Source organism: Gracilinanus agilis, chromosome 3 (genome assembly GCF_016433145.1).
Source record: "Gracilinanus agilis isolate LMUSP501 chromosome 3, AgileGrace, whole genome shotgun sequence".
NCBI lineage: Eukaryota > Metazoa > Chordata > Mammalia > Didelphimorphia > Didelphidae > Gracilinanus > Gracilinanus agilis.
In genome coordinates this window covers 586,927,698-586,946,827 of record NC_058132.1, presented here as the reverse complement: position 1 = coordinate 586,946,827, position 19,130 = coordinate 586,927,698, and positions in this window count along the sequence as shown.

Below are 19,130 nucleotides of genomic sequence, written 5' to 3'. Positions count from 1 at the left end.
TGATCCAGCCATACCATTGCTGGGTTTGTACCCCAAAGAGATCATAGATAAACAGACTTGTACGAAAATATTCATAGCTGCGCTTTTTGTGGTGGCAACAAATTGGAAAAGGAGGGTATGTCCTTCAATTGGGGAATGGCTGAACAAACTGTGGTATATGCGGGTGATGGAATACTATTGTGCTAAAAGGAATAATAAACTGGAGAAGTTCCAGGCGAACTGGAGAGACCTCCGGGAACTGATGCAGAGCGAAAGGAGCAGAGCCAGAAGAACTCTATACACAGAGACTGATATACTGTGGTAAAATTGAATGTAATGGACCTCTGTACCAGCAGCAATACAATGACCCAGGACAATTCTGAGGGATTTATGGTAAAGACGCTACCCACATTCAGAGGAAGGACTGCAGGAGAGGAAACATATAAGAAAAACAACTGCTTGAACGCATGGGTTGGGGTGGTCATGATTGAGGGTGTGGACTCGAAACTACCACACCAATGCAACTACCAACAATTTGGAAATTGGTCTTGTTCAAGGACACATGACAAAACTAGTGGAAACGCGCATCGGCCAAGGGTGGTGGGGGGGTGCGGGGGGGGGGGTTGAAGGGGAAAGGTGGAGCATGAATCATGTAACCATGTTAAAAATGAATATTAATAAATGTTAAAAAAAAAGAGTGTAATTATATCTATAAAACATCATGAGGTTGTGAAGCTCAAATGAGTGTTTAAGGTTTTCAAATCACATTGTATACATACATTGAAGAAAGTTATTTTCACAACTTAAAGGACTATATAAAGATATTATTGTTTTCTATACAGGTTGGTTGATAGGATTCTCGATTTAGAGTAGGATAGGACTTTATGCAGCCTTATTTTTTCATGAGACACAGAAAAAATGAATTCCACAGTGTTGGGAAGGAAAAAGAGAAAGGAATAAGTACATAGTATCTTCTATGTGCCAGGCATGTGCTAAATTCTCTTCAAACATCATTAGGAGGTATAACCTTCAGCCTGTTAATTGACTCCTTTACTCAACAAATCTCTCCACCGATACTTTGTTTGGACTCCTTCCCTATTAGTAATCATTTCATTTTAATATTCCCTCCTCTCTATGATACTAAACCCTTTACTCAGCCATCCTAACCTCAAAAATTTGTTCTCTCAACCCTCAAACCTACCATCCTATCTTTCCCTCAGTGCCTTACTTCACATCTGACCAATCTGTACCTTCTGAAGGAACTTTATCTTATTTCAAATCTTTTCATTTCTCACCCTTTTCACTTTCTGGCACTCAAAGAGATCTTTATCCCTTCCCATAGCACTGTTCTACTCCCAGTTACTTTTTTAGTGTTGTCTGTACCTCATCTTTTATAATACCCCAACACCAATTCATTAACCAATGGGGAGGGGGAATCTTAATATTCCTCCATTACTTCATACTTTCCCTTTTTCACAATCACTTAGCAACATCTTCATTTGAAGTTCATTCTATCCAAATGTATTACCCAATGCAAATTTTACCTTTTTCTACTTAGACCCCCCCATAAATTTCTTCCAACCAAATTCAAATGTGAATTGGTGTCTAGTTTCCTTTTAATTCCAATTCTTGAGCTTTTATTTGAAGTCTTCAACAACTTTGATGCTTCCTCAAGTATCCCAGCTTCCCAAGTCCTCATTCCTCAATTCCCATCACCTCCATACTTGAACTACAATTAGAGCCATACTCTTGATCTTGCCATTATCCATGTTTTTTCCACTTCCAAATTTAAGAACTCTGAAATTCCTTCATCCAATTATAATCTATCATCACACAAATTTTTCTATGCAATCCCTAATCTAATTTTCTTGTAATCCCTAATCTTTTCCTTCATCCTTTTTAATAATGTGGAATGCCTCTAAATCTCAATTTTCACAGACCATTTCCCTCTATATTGAGTATACTATACATCCTTCCCAATCTCATTCCTTTGGCTGAGAGGTCAAATACACACTATAATCTACTCTTGAAGCCCTATATGCTTTTCCTATAACTTTTTATTTTATTTTTTTGCAGACTCTCTAATTCACCTCCTTCACTTCTACTTGAGTGCTATGTCTTAAAATTTTTATATTATTTAATATCAACTGAGCCTTTACAACAGCAAAATAATTTTTGTATTAGGTGATTCTCTGGCCTATTTTTAACAATGGCTGTTCCAAATCTTCTCTTTTCTCCTTAAAGATCTTATCCCATTCCCTCCAATCACCCTTTCCTCTGAGGATGTGGCATGCTTCAACAGAATAGAGCTTTATCTTCCCCCCTTCTCCTCAACTCACATTCCTTCTCTAATCAGTGACCCTTTTTTCCAAAAAGGCCAATCCTGTTACGTGTACCTTTAATCCCCTTCTCTCTGTTTTTCTTGTAGATTGCTCCCACCATCATTCCCTCTTTATCATCTTCCATATTTCACTATTTCACAATACCCAGATTCTAACTGGATCTTCAGTGCCTATGAACCCACTCTATAAATGAGTTCTTGCTGCCTATTGTGGATATTAAAATAAATATTCAGTATCTCCAAAGTATAATACTTATAAAGATTTATTAATATTTAACTAGAGAGCTAGAGAACACAAGAGTGCTCACCACTCACATGGAAGAGAAAGTGAGAGGGCATTACTGAAAACTTACATACAATCATGTAAAAGACAGATAAAAAAAGAAGGGAAAAGGAAAGTTTGAGGTGAGGTAAGAATTCTGGTAGATGAAGTCTAAAAGATATAAAATTTCCACTTACACATTCTGAATACATCTATAACTCCTTTATTCTTAAAACAAAAATAAAAACAACAAAAAAGGAGCTCACTATATCCTCTCATGTCTATTTCATATTATCTTATGTCTCTCTTCCCATTTTTAATCAAACTTATTTGGTCATATACCCTGCTTCCACATTTTCTAGTCTCAGTTTCTAGTAAATACTTTGCAAACTGACTTCTGACCTTATCAATTAACCAAAACTACTCTTTCCAAAGTTACTAATGATGTCTTAATTGTCAATTCTAATGGCACTTTTAAAAATATTCAGCCATTTTGACCTCTCTGCATAGTTTAAAACTATAGAGTATCACCTCCTGGAAATTCTCTTACTCTTTTGTGGTTCTCCTTTTGTCTCACTGATCTTTCTAAGTATTCCTTGTTTAATTTATAGTCCTATCATATTTAGTAACTACAAGAAGATATAGTAACTGTAAGGTACTATCGTAGCCTCTCTTCTCTTTTTCCTATGTCTCTCATTTTGTGATCTCATTAGTTCCCTTAGGTTCAAGTATGATCTCTATGTTGATGAGTTCCAAATATATATCCCTAAAATTATGAGCAATTCCTGATCACCACTGGCTGAGAAGTTAATATTAGACTCTCTGGAGACATCTATAATTCAATGTATCTAAAACATAAACAATAGTCTTTCCTGGAAAATCCACTCCTCTTACAATTTTCATTCTTACTTTAGGGGCACCATAATTTTCCCATTCGCCTTGGATAACAAGTCTTACTGCTGCTAACTCCACATCTACTTCCATGCAAATCTGCTTTCCATACACCTTATTACTACCTTTTTGGGGGTGCTTATCTGTTACAGAATTTTCTGTTTAGCCAGGCAAGAAGAAACCACAAGTCACTTAGAGTAAGGAAGGAAGGAGATTTATTACATGCAGTCCCAGATAGGATTTTTCCTCAATGTTCTGGGTCCTGAGCTTTGGGAATCTGACTATTTTATACATAATCAATCAGGGAGGGTTTCCATAGGTTACATGATATATACACAATGGTTTCCATGGGTTATGAACACAAACATGATGGACAAGTACGGGCATCAGAACATAAGTGAGGACAGACATCGAGGGGTCAGGCTGATTTGTATAGTCCTTAGTATGATACAGAGGGGTCAGGCTGATTTGTATAGTCCTTAGTATAATACAGACAGTATAAGTCCAGAACATCTATCCATCATGGATCTGTCAGGTCACAGCAGTGTGCCCTGTGAAGTGGAACCACTTGCTTTGTTTTGGAGTTCCAGCAGGGGCAGGGGAAGGAGGGGCTATTGGTCACCCTGTTTGTAGCAAGCTTCTGGGTGTGTCAGCCTTGCAAAGCCAGTCTTTAGAGCATAAGGGGTCCCCTAAAGTGGGAGACCTAGAGATTTTCTATTACCTTTTTGGGGTGCCCCTCATTTCTCATATATACACTATTAGAATAGCTTCTATTGTGTTTCTCTGATTTGTTTCTTTCCTCTCCAAGACAATCTCCACATAGCAGTCAAAATGATTTCTCTGAAGTATAGGATTTATATATGCCAAGTATATATGTCAGAGACAATAAAATTTGGATTTCTCTATTGCTTCTAATTTCTGTATTTCTATACCCATTTCTCATATCTATGAGGATATGGGTTGCTTCTTAGAATTTTATGAATGGAAATGCTATTTTTCTTAGCTCTGAGGAATGTAAATTAGTCTTTCTTGATATAGATTATATATATGTATATATACATGTACACACATGTAAACATTTCTACATTGTCATATTAATAAGTATCTCTCTATTGTTATTCTTTAGTTGTCATGTCTGACTCTTCATGACTCTATGGATCTCCGTCCATGGGTTTTTCTTGACAGAGATACTGGAGTGATTTGCCATTTTTTTCTCCAGTAGCTCACCAATTCAAAGGACAACAGAGGAAAGCAAATGGCCCAAGTTCACACAATTAAGAAATTTTGGAGGCTGGATCTGAACTCCGGTCGTTCTGCTTCTGAGCCCAACACCCTCTCTGCTGTGCTACATAACTGTCTTCTTTCACTTTGTTAGGGACTTTTAAGTGGAAATTTTATTCTCCCTCTCCTCTTGAATGTGAGGTAACATTTCACATATAGAATTCCAAGGAGAAAAAAAACAACTAAACAGACAACCAAACATAAGCACCTCTACTAGGGCCTTGATCTTTTGCCCATTCTCATACTTGGTAGATAATTGGCATATATCCAATAAATGTTATTTTCTCTTGCTTTTTTTGTTTTTACACCTAAAATGAGATAAAGAATTTTACTCAATAATAATTTGCTTAATATTAGAAAATTTATTCCATAATCTATAATGTATTCATGTGGTTTCAGATAGCCCCATATATTTTGTACCCCTGATAAGATGATCCCTTTGTATCCCTCTTATTATTTATCCACAAGCAAATTAAGGACCATTTTAGTCCCATATTCTGTCTCTCCCCTTCTCCCCTTAACGATATTACAGTTGTCAAAGATCCTAAAGCTTACACCTGGAAGCAGAGGTAAAATATAAAATCTTGTTCTGCCTCAATAACCATCCTGGAATTCCTGAAAAGAGGAGGACATTTCTAATATACTTTTGAAATGAGATTTCTACTATTCAATAAGTAAATCTGGAAAGTCAAGGGAAATCTCTGTAGCTGCTACACCAACAGACCATCAGTTTAATCTGTACCCAGATTTAGATGCCTGTGATATCATGTTACTTCTATCTGTCTCTAGTCAGCCATAAAGAATATCCTTCTTCAAATCTCCTTCAGACACATAAAGCTTGTTTGTGGGTTTCCTTTTCTTATCCCTAGTGGGAACACTTGTGTTACCACTATAGTATTCTTCTGGAGAGATATATATTACTAAATGATAGAATTTAAACAGGCCACAATAACTGATCAAATATCCTCATTTCTAAATTTCTCAAATTCAGAAAATCTTCATTGTAATAATTGCAGTGATAGGCTCTAAAGTCCTAATTTACCAAGTCACAAGTCTACACATTGAACTCTGGTGTCTCCCTATTATTTCAAAGATTAAATATATGTCTCCTGGCTTTTAGAGATCTTTACAACATGGCCCTTTACTAACTTATTACACATTATTTCCTTCCATGGTTTCTATTCTGGTTTTTGTATTTTTTCCTATATGATGCTCTGTCACCTTTTCTCTGGATGTCTCTAATTTCTTGACTCCTTCTCTGCCTTACTTACAATTCTTAGAATATGACATCTTTCAAGACTCTATTTCCATTTCACTTAATGCAGGAGGTCTTTCTTAGTCCCCTTTCCCCTCTTCCTGCAAGCTGCTAATGCCTTCTCCTCTTTAGTCACTTTCTTCCTACCTTGTTTAAAACCTGTGTGAATTTATTTTCATGCATATCATCTCCACCAGTAGAATGGGAGCTCTTTGGGGGCAGTGACAATTTTTGCTTTTTCTTTGTATTCTTATCTAATCATTGTGTAAAGTACCTTGCACAAAAAAGTCAGTGTAGGTTTCAATTATCCTTGTGGATTGATAGTTCTAACCCTCATAACAGATAAGGAGTAGTAGCTGGGGAAACCAAGAAAGGGTCATAGGGTAGGTGGAATTCGTATTGATTATTTTTTTTAAAACCCTTTCCTTCTATCTTAGAATCAATACAGTGTATTGGTTCTAAGGCAGAAGAGTAGTAAGGGTAGGCAATGGGGGTTAAGTGACTTGGCCAGGGTCACACAGCTAGAAAGTGTCTCTGGTCAGATTTGAACCTAGGACCTCCCACCTCTAGGCCTGGTTCTCAAACTATTGATTCACCTAGATGCCCCCTTGTATTGATTCTTTTTTTTCTGGATTCAAATCTAATTTTATTTTTTGTAGAAAAATTTTTCCATGCTTCCATGATTCATGTTCTTACTCACCCTCCCAAACCCCTACACCCCAGTAGCTGATGTGAATTCCCACTGGTTTTTTCATGTGTCATAGATCAAGACCTATTTCCATATTATTGTTAGTTTTGATAGTTGTACTAGGGTGGTCATTTAAAGTTTACACGCCAAATCATGTCCGTATCAACCCATGTTTTCAAGCAGTTGTTTTTCTTCTATTTTTCTACTCCTGTAGTTCTTCCTCTGAATGTGGGTAGCTTTCTTTTCCATAAATCCCTCAGAATTGTCCTGGATCATTGCATTGCTTCTAGTACAGAAATCCATTACATTCAATTATACCACAGAGTATCAGTCTCTGTGTATAATGTTCTCCTGCATCTGCTCCTTTCACTCTGCATCAGGTCCTGGAAGTCACTCCAGTTCACATGGAATTCCTCCAGTTTATTATTCCTTTGAGCACAGTAGTATTCCATCATCAAAGATAGCACAATTTGTTCAGCCATTCCCCAACTGAAGGACGTACCCTCGTTTTCCAGGGTTTTTTTTGCCACTACACAGAGTGTGGCTATAAATATTTTTACATGTCTTTTTCCTTATGATCTCTTTGGGTTATAAACCCAGCAATGGTATGGCTGGATCAAAGGGCAGGCATTCTTTTAAAACCCTTTCTGCATAGTTCCAAATTGCCATCCAGAATGGTTGGATCAATTCACAACTTCACCAGGAATGCATTAATGTCTGAATTTTGCCACATCCCCTCCAACATTCACTACTTTCCTTTGCTGTCATTTTAGCCTATCTGCTACATGTGAGGTGATACCTCAGAGTTGTTTTGATTTGCAGTTCTCTAATTATTAGAGATTTAGAACACTTTCTCATGTGCTTATTGATAGTTTTGATTTCTTTATCTGAAAATTGCCTATTCATGTCCCTTGCCCATTTATCAATTGGGGAATGGCTTGATTTTTTTTGTACAATTGATTTAGCTCCTTATATATTTGAGTAATTAGACCTATGTCAGAGTTTTTTGTTATAAAGATTTCTTTACCAATTTGTTGATTCCCTTCTAATTTTGGTTGCATTAGTTTTGTTTGTGCAAAACCTTTTTAATTTAATGTAATCAAAATTATTTATTTTACATTTTATAATTTTTTCTAATTCTTGCTTAGTTTTAAAATCTTTCCTTTCACAAATATCTGACAAGTATACTATTCTTTGTTCGCCCAATTTACTTATACTTTCCTTTTTTATATTCAAGTCATTCACCCATTCTGAATTTATCTTGGTGTAGGGTGTGAGATATTGATATAAACCTAATCTCTCCCATATTGTTTTCCAATTTTCCCAGCAGTTTTCTTTCAAATAGTGGATTTTTGTCCCAAAAGCTTGGCTCTTTGCATTTATCATAGACTGTCTTGCTGACATCATTTACCCCAAGTCTATTCCACTGATCCTCCCTTCTGTCTCTTAGCTAGTACCATATTGTTTTGATGACCACTGCTTTATAGTATAGTTTAATATCTGGTACTACTGGGTCACATTCCTTCACATTTTTTTCATTATTTCCCTTCATATTCTTGATCTTTGTTCTTCCAAATGAATTTTGTTGTAGTTTTTTCTAATTCTGTAAAAAAGGTTTTTTAATAGTTTTATAGGCACTAGACAAGTAAATTAATTTGGGTAGATGGTCATTTTTATTATGTTAGTTCATCCTACCCATGAGCAATCAATGTTTTTCCAATTGTTTAGATCTAGTTTTAATTGTTTGGAAAGTGTTTTGTACTTGTGTATCATTCCTGTGTTTGTTTTGACAGTTAGATTCCTAAATATATTATATTGTCTAGGGTGTTTTTAAATGGTGTTTTTCTTTCTAACTCTTGCTATTGTGATGTATTGGAAATATATGGAAATTCTGATGATTTATATGCATTTTTGTATACTGCAACTTTGCTAAAATTGTTGATTATTTCTATTAGCTTTTTAGTTGATTCTCTATGATTTTTTAAGTAGACCACCATATCATCTGCAAAGAGTGATAGCTTAGTGTCCTCCTTGCCTATTTTAATACTTTCAATTCTTTTTCTTCTCTAATTGCTTCTGCTAGTGTTTCTAGTACAATGTTAAATAATAGAGGTGATAATGGGCATCCTTCTTTCACGCCTGATCTTACTGTGAAGGCTTCTAATTTATCCCCATTGCAGATGATGTTTGTTGATGGTTTTAGATATATACCATTTATTATTTTTAGGAAAGGCCCTTCTATTCCTATACTTTCTAGTGTTTTCATTAGGAATGGGTGTTATATTTTGTCAAAGGCTTTTTAAGCATCTATTGAGATAATCATGTGATTTTTGTTTCTTAGCTTGTTAATATGGTCAATTACGAAGATGGTTTTCCTAATGTTGAACCACCCTTGCATTCCTGGTATAAATCCCATCTGATTATGATTGATAACCCTCATGATCACTTGCTGGAGTCTTTTTGCTAGTATTCTATTTAAGATTTTTTTCACCTATGTTCATTAGGGAGTTTGGTCTGTAATTTTCTTTCTCTGTTTTTAGTCTGCCTGGCTTTGGAATCAGTATCATATTAGTGTCATAAAGGGAATTTGGTAGGACTCCTTCTTTGCTTATTATGTCAAATAATTTGTATAGTATTGGGATTAATTGTTCATCCCACTCACATTCAGAGTTATAATTATCAACTGTGTATTCCCAGACATTTTTATTCTCTCTCATTTTCCTGTCCTTTCTTCTTTCACTATTTCCTTCTATACTAGTGCTTTGTTTTTAATCAGTTCCCTTAATTCCCTCCCTTATTGTACTTCCCTTTCTCTCCTCTCTCTTCTTATTTCCCTTTTATTCTTCTTTAGGGTCTTTTTAAGCTACCCCCTCCTGCCCCTCCCTCCCTAGTGTTGCTTTCCTCTCCACCAGTCCTTTTGTTACCCTTCTATTTCTCCATAGGGTGTGAATCAATTCTCTGACCCAATGGATCCAATTGTTCTTCCCTGTTTATTTTACTTTCAATGTACTTAAGTATTAAGTACTTCCTCTCTCCAGCCTCTTTACCATTCCAGTGTATTGACCTTCTCCCCTTTTCACCCCATGTGCTTCTTTATGGGATATATATTTACTCCATTTTCCCTGCTTTCTCATTTTTCTTAATATTATCTCCTTTTTTCCCCATTTCTTGGTTTCTGGAATATTCTATTTCATGCCTTCTGGTCCTTCAATGTATATGCAACCAGATCCTTTGTTATCATAACTGTGGATCCCTGGTATCTGAATGACTTCTTAGCAGCTTATAGTATTTTTTCATTTGTCTGGTAGTTTTTGAATTCGGCTATAATATTCCTGGAAGTTGTCAGTTGTGGATTAAATGTAGAAGGTGATCTGTGGATTCTTCCAATTTCTACTTTCTCTTCTTGTTCAAGAATGTCAGGGCAGTTTTCTTGGATAATTTCCTGTATGATGATGTCCATACTTTTTCTTTTGTCATGATGTTCTGGTAAACCAATAATTCTTAAATTGTCTCTTTGAGACCTATTCTCCAGATCTTTGGTTGTGTCAATGAGGTGTTTCATATTCTTGTCAAAATTTTCATTTTTTTGATTTTGTTTTATATATTCTTGCTGCCTTGTGCAATCATTTGCTTCTAGTTGTTGAATTCTGTTTTTTAAAGACTGAATTTCATCCCTGCCTTTTTGGTCATCCTTCTCTTTTCTGGTCTGATTTTCTTTGTAAATCATCTTTTGCTTTCTTTGCTTCACTTTCATGCTGGTCAATTCTGGCTTTTAAGACTTTATTTTCTTGTATTAGTTCGCATATTTCCTTTTTCAAATTGTCTTCAGCCTCTGTTGATTGTTTTTTGAGTTGCTGAAGTTCTTGAGTTAATTGAATTTTGAGATTTTCCAAAGCATGTGTCCAATTCACTGGAACTTCCTGATCTTCTTCTATTTCATTTGCTCTTTTTTTGCTTCCTGGAAAGAAGCTGTCAATTGTAATTTCTTTTCTCTTTTTCTCTTGTTTACTCATATTTTTTCCCTTCTCTGTTCTGTTTAAGAACAGATGGATTTAATGAGCTTTGATGAAAGATCTTCCCCCAGGTGTCAGTGTAGGTTTGTAGTTAAGTCCTCTGTAGTCTATGCGGGAGGGGTGTTGGAGTTTCCCTGCCCTCTGAAGACTTCTTGCCTGTCCAATTGATGGGATTAAGCCTGGACTGGGTTACTCTGTGGTGCTTAATGTGCCCTGAGGCTGAAACTTCAAGAGAGAAAAAAAGGGAGGGTACAAAATGGAGTGTTTTCGCTGAGCTGTCCAGTAGTAGGGTCCCCTTGCTCTGTCTTGCTGTTAGACCTGGTTTTCTTTCCTTTCAATGCACTTTGTTCTCTATCTCGGTGTGGTAAAGCACTTGGTCTGAAGTTTTGCTCCATCTAAAATGCCATCTTCCAAGTGTTTTTGCTGTGTTTCTCTGGCTTTCTCCTCTAGCCACCTCCCCTGTACCTGTGTTCAACTCCTTGAGTCCTGCACCAGCAAGGCCCTCTCTCTGGGCCAGTGTGCCTGTTCGCCCAGAGATTTCAGGGGCCTCTGGAGACTCCACACAGCCCACAGGGGAGGGGTTTTGGGATTCTCCTTACGTGCCCTCAGACCCAACAGTTCAAGAATTCAAGCCTTTTTCTTGGTGTACTTCTTGAGCTGTCCAGCAGTAGGATCCCCATATTCTGTCCTATTGTTATATTTGGTCCTCTTTCTTCTTGAAGTGCTTTGTTTTCTATCTTGATGCGGAAAGGGTGCAGAGGTCTTAAGATTTGTCCATTTAAGCTGCCATCATCCCAGAATTCTGGGAATATCCCTTGCATTGATTCTTGAGGAGACTGAGTCTAAGAAGAAGAAGCATTCCTTCCAGGCATGATGGAGAACCAGTTCATAAGCATAGACAAATGAAATGGTGTTTCTGTCATATGTGAAGAAAAGTAAGTAGGCCAGGATGGCTGTATCATGGACATCATGGAAGAAAATGATGTTTAAAGAAATTAGAAAACTAATAATGGAAGAGGTTGTGAAGATTTTTTTAAATTAAGAAATATTTAATAAAATAGGTAAAATATAATAAAACATACATTATGTTAATATACAATTTTCTAGTTTGTGTCACCTTAAGAGATCCTTACATACAGTTTAGTGGCCCTCATTTCTGTTTGAGTTTGACATCACTGTTGTATAACATACTAAAATTATCCTTAAATAATTCATATCAATTGGCACTTTGTGTGAAGATTTTTTTAAAGGCACATAAAATAGTTTATATGTTATCTTAGAGTCTACAGGGAGACATGGGAGTTTGAGTAGGGGAGTGACATATTCTCAGGAAAATCACTTTGGTAACTGTGAAGAAGACTAAATGGATTGGAGAGGGACTTAAGTCTAGGAGACCAATTAAGAGATCATTGTAATATATCTGGTGAATGGTGAGGAGACACTGGACTAAGGTGGTAGTTATAGGGGCTATTTTTTGTCTCTTTTAGTTTGCCCAGTGCTTAGTATCGTGTCTGGAACATAGTAGATGCTTAGTAAAAACTAATTGGATCAGTAGATAGAAGGGAATAGATGTGAGAAATATTGCTGAGATAGAAACAGTATTTGGTAAAGGAGTGGATATACCTTGTGAGGGGAAGGAGTCTATGATAACTGAGAGAATGAACCTTGCTTACTGAAAAGGTAGTGGCACAACATCCTTGACTGAAATAGTGAAGCTTGGGAGAGGGGCAGATTTGAAGGATATATAGAAAGCTCATTTTTGGACATGTTGAGTTTGTGACACTTCTGAGACAATCTGGAACAACTTCTGGGCAGTTGTAGATGCCATAGGCCTGAGGTTCCAGGAAAGACTAGAACTGGATAAATAGATCTTCAAATCATCTGTAGAGAAAAGACACCTGATGAGATGAGTTGAGAATATGGAGAAAAAGGGAAGAAAGTTAAGAAAAGTATTTTTATATTAGTGATTTAATCATTTTGGTTATTCCTTAACTAATATAAATCACAAGCACTTATTGTCAATAGATTTCAAGACATGCTGTGACCAAAAATTTTTACACTAAGTAGTTAGCTATCTGGCGATTACTTTTTCTGATTAACTGAGGTAGGATTGTTCTTGGGTGACAATACATTCCCGGAATTCCACTCAAAGCCTTGGAGACTTGTTGGGCTTATTAAAATATACTTTTTGCTGTCATGGTCACTGAAAATCCAGGGTCACCTCCATACCACATAGGGGCACTGGATTAAAATTTTCCTGGAAATTTCACATAATATTAATGATTATAGCTCAATTCATATAGGGCTTAAAACATCAGTTATCTCTTTGCTTTCATTATCTCAGTTGATTCTCCTGATGACCTTTCTTAGCTAGATAGTACATGTATGATTGTTTTTAAATAGGAGGACTAATGATTTCAGGGCTAGATAGGTGTTGGCTATTGGTCTAACTTGCAAAAAGGTCCCATAACCAACCAAATATTCTAGGTCATATTTACTTATTAGTTGCTTTGCTTTTCTCCCTGTTGCAACTCCTTTAAGTCTTCTACTATTTCAGCTGGGTTTGAGAAAAATCCTTTCCTATCATGCCCCTGGCCACTAACCCTAGGTCCTTAGAAATTGTCCTGAAATTTCACTTAGCAAGACAGAGTGGTCAAGTGAAGCTGATGAGTTTGTCCTACATTCTTGGAAGCACCAAAATTACAGATTTCCCTACATTTACACTTCTTTTTTACAAAGGAGGAAAAGGAAGCTAAAGGTTAATTAAATAACCTGGTTGAATTTACAGATAACTTAAATGAGGTAGGGCTTAGTCCCAGGTACTCAGCTTATAAACCTACCACATTATAGTGCTCACACACCTTACTTCTGATCTTTCCCTTCATTCATACAGCAAATACTATTTGACTGCTACTATATGAAAGATGTATACTTGAACTTTGAGTTGTTTTTTGAAACCAATTCTCATGACATATGCTTATTCAGTCCTAGATCAATAAACCTAGTGATTTCCATCTACTATGGACAGTAAGATAAAAGACATTGTTTGAGGAACTGTCCTGATATAATGAAGTCATTTTTAGAACTATAAAACACTAATGAAAGAGAAAAACAGGTTTATTACCTTTTAATTATCCCAACCATGAAAAAAGCCATGCAGCTTTAGTTTAATAGGTTAATTTACCTAAGAAGAAAATCTTATATAAGTTAGAGTTCCTCTAGCTAGGAGATTTTCTTGGGCTCAGCTCTTATTTCTTGACATGCTCTCTCATTCAACTTCTAAAAAATGACTTACTCAGTATATTTAATATCCTGCTATTTAACCAATTCCCCTCAGTGAAATCCCCAGTGGGCTTGAAAACATCTAGTCCCAGCAGGATCTATCTTTAGGAGTGAAAGATTCAGGAAAGAGATCCCACTAGTAAAAAGTTAGGAGAGTAGCTCAATACAATCATAGAAAGCACCTCTCAAATATATTTGGTTAGACCCTTTCTTATAGTTCAATGACCAAGACTTTTGCAAAGAGTGTGTGGCAGGTGCATGTGACATCTCATTTCCAGCCTGAACATGGGTGCTGTGAGGTGGGTGTTGATAAGATTATCTTTTTTCTGCTGTCACTTGATGCAAATCCATTTTGGCATCACCTTCATATAGAAGGAGAGTCAAACTTGATATATAACTATTGAAGAGGTGCCTTGTTCAAAGATGGTCATTATAATTTATGCCTTCATCTATTCTTTTTTCATTAGAGCTTAAGATGTGCTTGAAAAGGATATTGATGAAAAAAGTCTGGAAAGAATTGTGATGTCGTAAGCTAGGACAAACACCTTTGGGCCAGAAGAATTGAATGTTGTGTTCTCTCTGTGTGGAACTTTAAATTTGGAGATGAATGATTAAATTTGTGTTGTTATGTGTCAAAAGCATAAAAGAAAGAGACTAGCTGGTAGTCAGAAGTTCTGAGTATAATGAGAGTAAATGGGGCAATGTTAAAAACAATGGGCAAATATGAAAAATGTATTAATGAACTGATAGAGATTTACTTATGAAAATATTAACTGTTTTAAAAAAACTTTTTTGAAATGTTTAGTTAGGTTCACAATGAGAGTTAGGAAAGGTATCAAAAATTCTTATCAATCCTCAACTCAAAAATGTTCAATGACTTCCTCTTGCCTTCTGCAAAAATTTATTGTCCTTTGTCTGAAATTCAAGCTTCTCAACATCTGGTACAAACCTACATTTCCAATCAATCAGCAAAGATTTGTTCATCGCTTACTGAAAAGTATTTGTTACATGCTAGAGATACAAAAATAAAAATGAAATGGTTCCTGATCACAACCAGCTTACATCATATTTGGTGTTTGTTCAATTATTTTTCAGTTGTGTCTTACTCTTTGTGGTCCCATTGGGTTTTTCTGGGCAAGGATGCTAGATCTGTTTTTGTCATTTCATTCTACAGTTCATTTTGCAGATGAGGAACTGAGACAAATAGGTTTAAGTGACTTGCCCAGAGTGACACAGCTAATAAATGTCTGATGCCAGATTTGAACTCAGGAAGATGAGTTTTCCTGACTCTAGGTCTAGTACTCTATCCACTGTGTCATCTAACTTCCCTGTTGTACTTGGGAGAAATATAAATGTATATTTCTACTATTGAATATATGTATGTGGTATATTTACAAATATACTATATAAATATTAGGGTGATCAGTTTTGGGGGGGAAGAAGAGTAGGAAGCAGGTCTTAGTACCTGACTTCATGTGAAAGGTAGCTCTTAAGACTTTACTTGATATTATTCCAATCTATACACTCCATGCTCTAACCAAACTGGATGTCTCTGCTCCATGAATATATCCTGTGCAATTCTACTTTTAGGCAATTGCTTATTCTTTTTTTCTATCCCTCCCTCCTTCATTTTCTATTGAATTCATACCCATTCTTCATAGCCCAATTCAAATATCACCTCCCTTATAAAGCCTCCCCTTTGCCTTGGGTCAATAATGTGATTTCCCCTTGGACCTTACATAGCAGCCTGCTGTTTTGGAACAGTATTGAACACATCATTCAATACTGTGTATTCCAGCTATCTGAATTCAGGTCTCATTCCCCTCCTAGATTATATGCTCTATATCTTATTTAAAGTTTCTCTCTTTTCAGCACTTGCCAAAGTATTCTGTAAACTGGTAGAGTTAAATAAAGGTTTATTAAATGATCACAGGACAAATATGGTAGAGTGAATGTTAATTTCTCAAGTGTAACCACAACATGGTTGTTTTTGAGATAAGGGGAAATGACCATTGCTTTCTGACATTCTAATCTTATCTTGAGTTCAATATGGGGAGTGCTAGCATTGATACTTTCACAGAGGAAGAATTGTGTTTCTAAATAAAATTGATGGATCCCCTAGGAATTGGGCTGAATCCAGGAGCTAGTTTTTAAAATAGTTTCCAAACAGCTGTTTGCTGTCACTGGATTTTGGACAGGACTCCACTGCTGTCTTCTATTTGAAAATAAATCACCTAGGGCTTTGCAATTTTGCTGCTGAAACAAAAAGGAGTGAGGAGCTTTGTTCGTCTCTTATTAATTGCATATTTAAAGAACAAAACACTTTTCTTCCTTTTTAAAAAAAATGGATTTTTCATTTTAAGTTGCAGCCGAATATCAATATGGGTAAAATTGGTAGTTCCCAGAACTGATGAGAATTCACAGAGCTTAATAAAATGAATGCATGGCTTACTTTTGCAGCAACATATCTAGGGGAAAAAGAAAATATTGATTAGTTCATTTTATAAGAGCATCCGTAAATTACTATTGTTTGAAATAACCTTATTGCTAAAAAATTTTATAGAAGCTGTTTTCTTCCCCTTCCCCACTGTAAGGAAAATCACTGGATTTGAGAAATTGCCTAGTTTGAGGGCTTGTGGAGGAATTTATTCTCATATGCAATACATTAATATGAACTTTGGATTCATATCCTATCTCAGCTGCTGAATCACAGAATGATCTTGAATAATGTACCTCCTTCAATTCATTTTGGTGCAACTACATGCAATGCACTGTAGTATGTGTTGGAAATAAAATATGTCATTGATCTCAAGGAGTTTACAAATCCTCAGGGAGTTAAGATATAATATTCATAGTCATAAATCAAGGTAATTATATACAGGGAAGTTCAAATGGAATGCTATGGAAAATTTGAGGAAAGTAAAATCATTAATAGCTCGTGAAAAGGATTCATGGAGGAATTGATGCATGAAATAGACTTTGAAGAAAAAGATGCATTCCAACAGGTAGATATGCATGGAATGTCAATTCTAGGCATTGTTGAAGGCATAGAAGCAAAAGAGGACAGTATGAGAGTTAAAAATGCCGAATCTTCCATTTTGATTAGAATATAGAGTATACTTACCAAAGAAATGAAAGATGGGTTATAAAAGGACGCTAAAGTCAGAATGTGGACATCCTGAGATTCAAGCATCAGGAATTTGGGCAATGGAGAAAATTGACAATGGAGAGACATTGAATATATTTGAGCAGGAGAGTTACATGATCTGAGTGGTTAATTAGGAGTACTATTATGAAAATAGTAAATTTGAGGAACAGAAAATAAAGTAGTTGGAATGAATACCCTTCCTAAAAAATTAGGTTGATATAGGGTCTATACTTTTCTCCCCCTTTTGATTTGCTTTTAAACCTTATCCAGTTGCTCTTTTGAAGCACAACTCACAAAAACAGCAGGCAGCTAAAACAACTGTCTAAAAGGATTCACGCTTTAATTGCTGCACATATAGCATTTAGTAATTACTTAGTTGACACACTTCATTTATCTAAATTTTCCCAGCTGTAATGAAAGCTGCCCACACAATTTTCTATTGTGAATAACAAACTTACAGCTATATCATAATCCTGGAATAACACCAAGGAAATCATCTTTTTCTTGATCTCTAGTTCAAGATTGTGACCCAATAAAACTTGACCTCATATCCTAACCTATCCCTTTCTCCATTGTGGAATCATGATGATTAAGAAAGCAAGCATTTGTCTAGGCTTACATTCTTCAAGAAGAAAAAGAATACATACCATTTTAGTCATAAGAATGTTGTCTCTAACTTATTTTGATTTTTTACTAAAGTAGTGTGAGAAATATTTACAGAGTTAAATATGTTATCTCTAAACTTTGAGCTTCTCTTCTTAATACTCAAAAGAAAAGCTGCAGGAAATTTGAAAGAGGAATGTTAAAATTCCAGAATGTGCATTTAACATGTAGAACTAGGAATCCAGTATGAAGAAAACAAATTATAAAAACTATGTCATTCTGAACTGTGTCATTCAGTTAGTAAACAAAACATTTATTAAATACCTACACGGCTAAGTGCTGAGGATTCAAAGAAATGGGGGAAAATAGTATCTGTCTTTCATGCGTTTTGCTCTCACAATGTCTAATGGAGGAGACAACTTGAAAACAACTATTTGCAAACAAGATACATGCAGCATAAATTTGGAATAGCCTCAGAAGAAAGGCATTAAAGAGGCTTAAGAAAGGATTCTTGCAAAAGAGGGAATTTTAGCTGGTACTTGGAGGAAGACAGTGAATTTCTGATCTAGAGATAAAGAGGTAAAGAGTTGCAGGCTTCGAATTTTTATGACTTGGAATCAGGAAATTGAATAGCATGTAAAGGATCAGCAAGGAGGCCAATATCTCAGATTACAGTGTATTTGAAAAGAAATAAGGTATAAGAGGAGGAGAAGGAAAGGGCCAAGTTATGAAGTGATTTGAAGAAAGAGAATTAATTAATTCTGGGACATTTTGAGTTTAAAACAATTATGAAATATCGAATTTAAGATGTCCAGTAGGCAGTCAGGGATGTAAAAGTAGATGTCATACCAGTTATTATGATTATTATTATCATACTATTATATCATATTATTATCATATATTATCATGAAGAAGATATTTATTGAAAGCCTACAATGTGGATAAGCTCCTTTGGATATGGGAGGTATACTCAAGATTCTGACTGTAAGGATGTAACCTTATAATTGAAGAAAGAACAAAAATTATTTAAAAAAATAAATGGTAGCATGTGATTAAATAATAGATGAATGATGAAGAGAAACTAAGTGCTGTAGGAATTCAAACATACTTAGAATCAAGTGATGAGTGAAGACGGATTTCAGAAAAGAACTGGTACATGAGTTGAACCTTGAAGGATGGGTAGAATGTGGATTAGTGGATAGGATGGTATTCCATGACAGGTTGGAAAGAAAGTACTAATATGATGATTAGCACATGATGGCAAAAATGGGTTGAGAAATGCTTGGTCAAAATGCTTAGTCAGTAGATCTAGCTATCTGGTGCAAAGAGTTTAAGATTGAAAATAGTGGGTGATAAGACTGAAATTGTAGATTGCAGCAGATTTTGT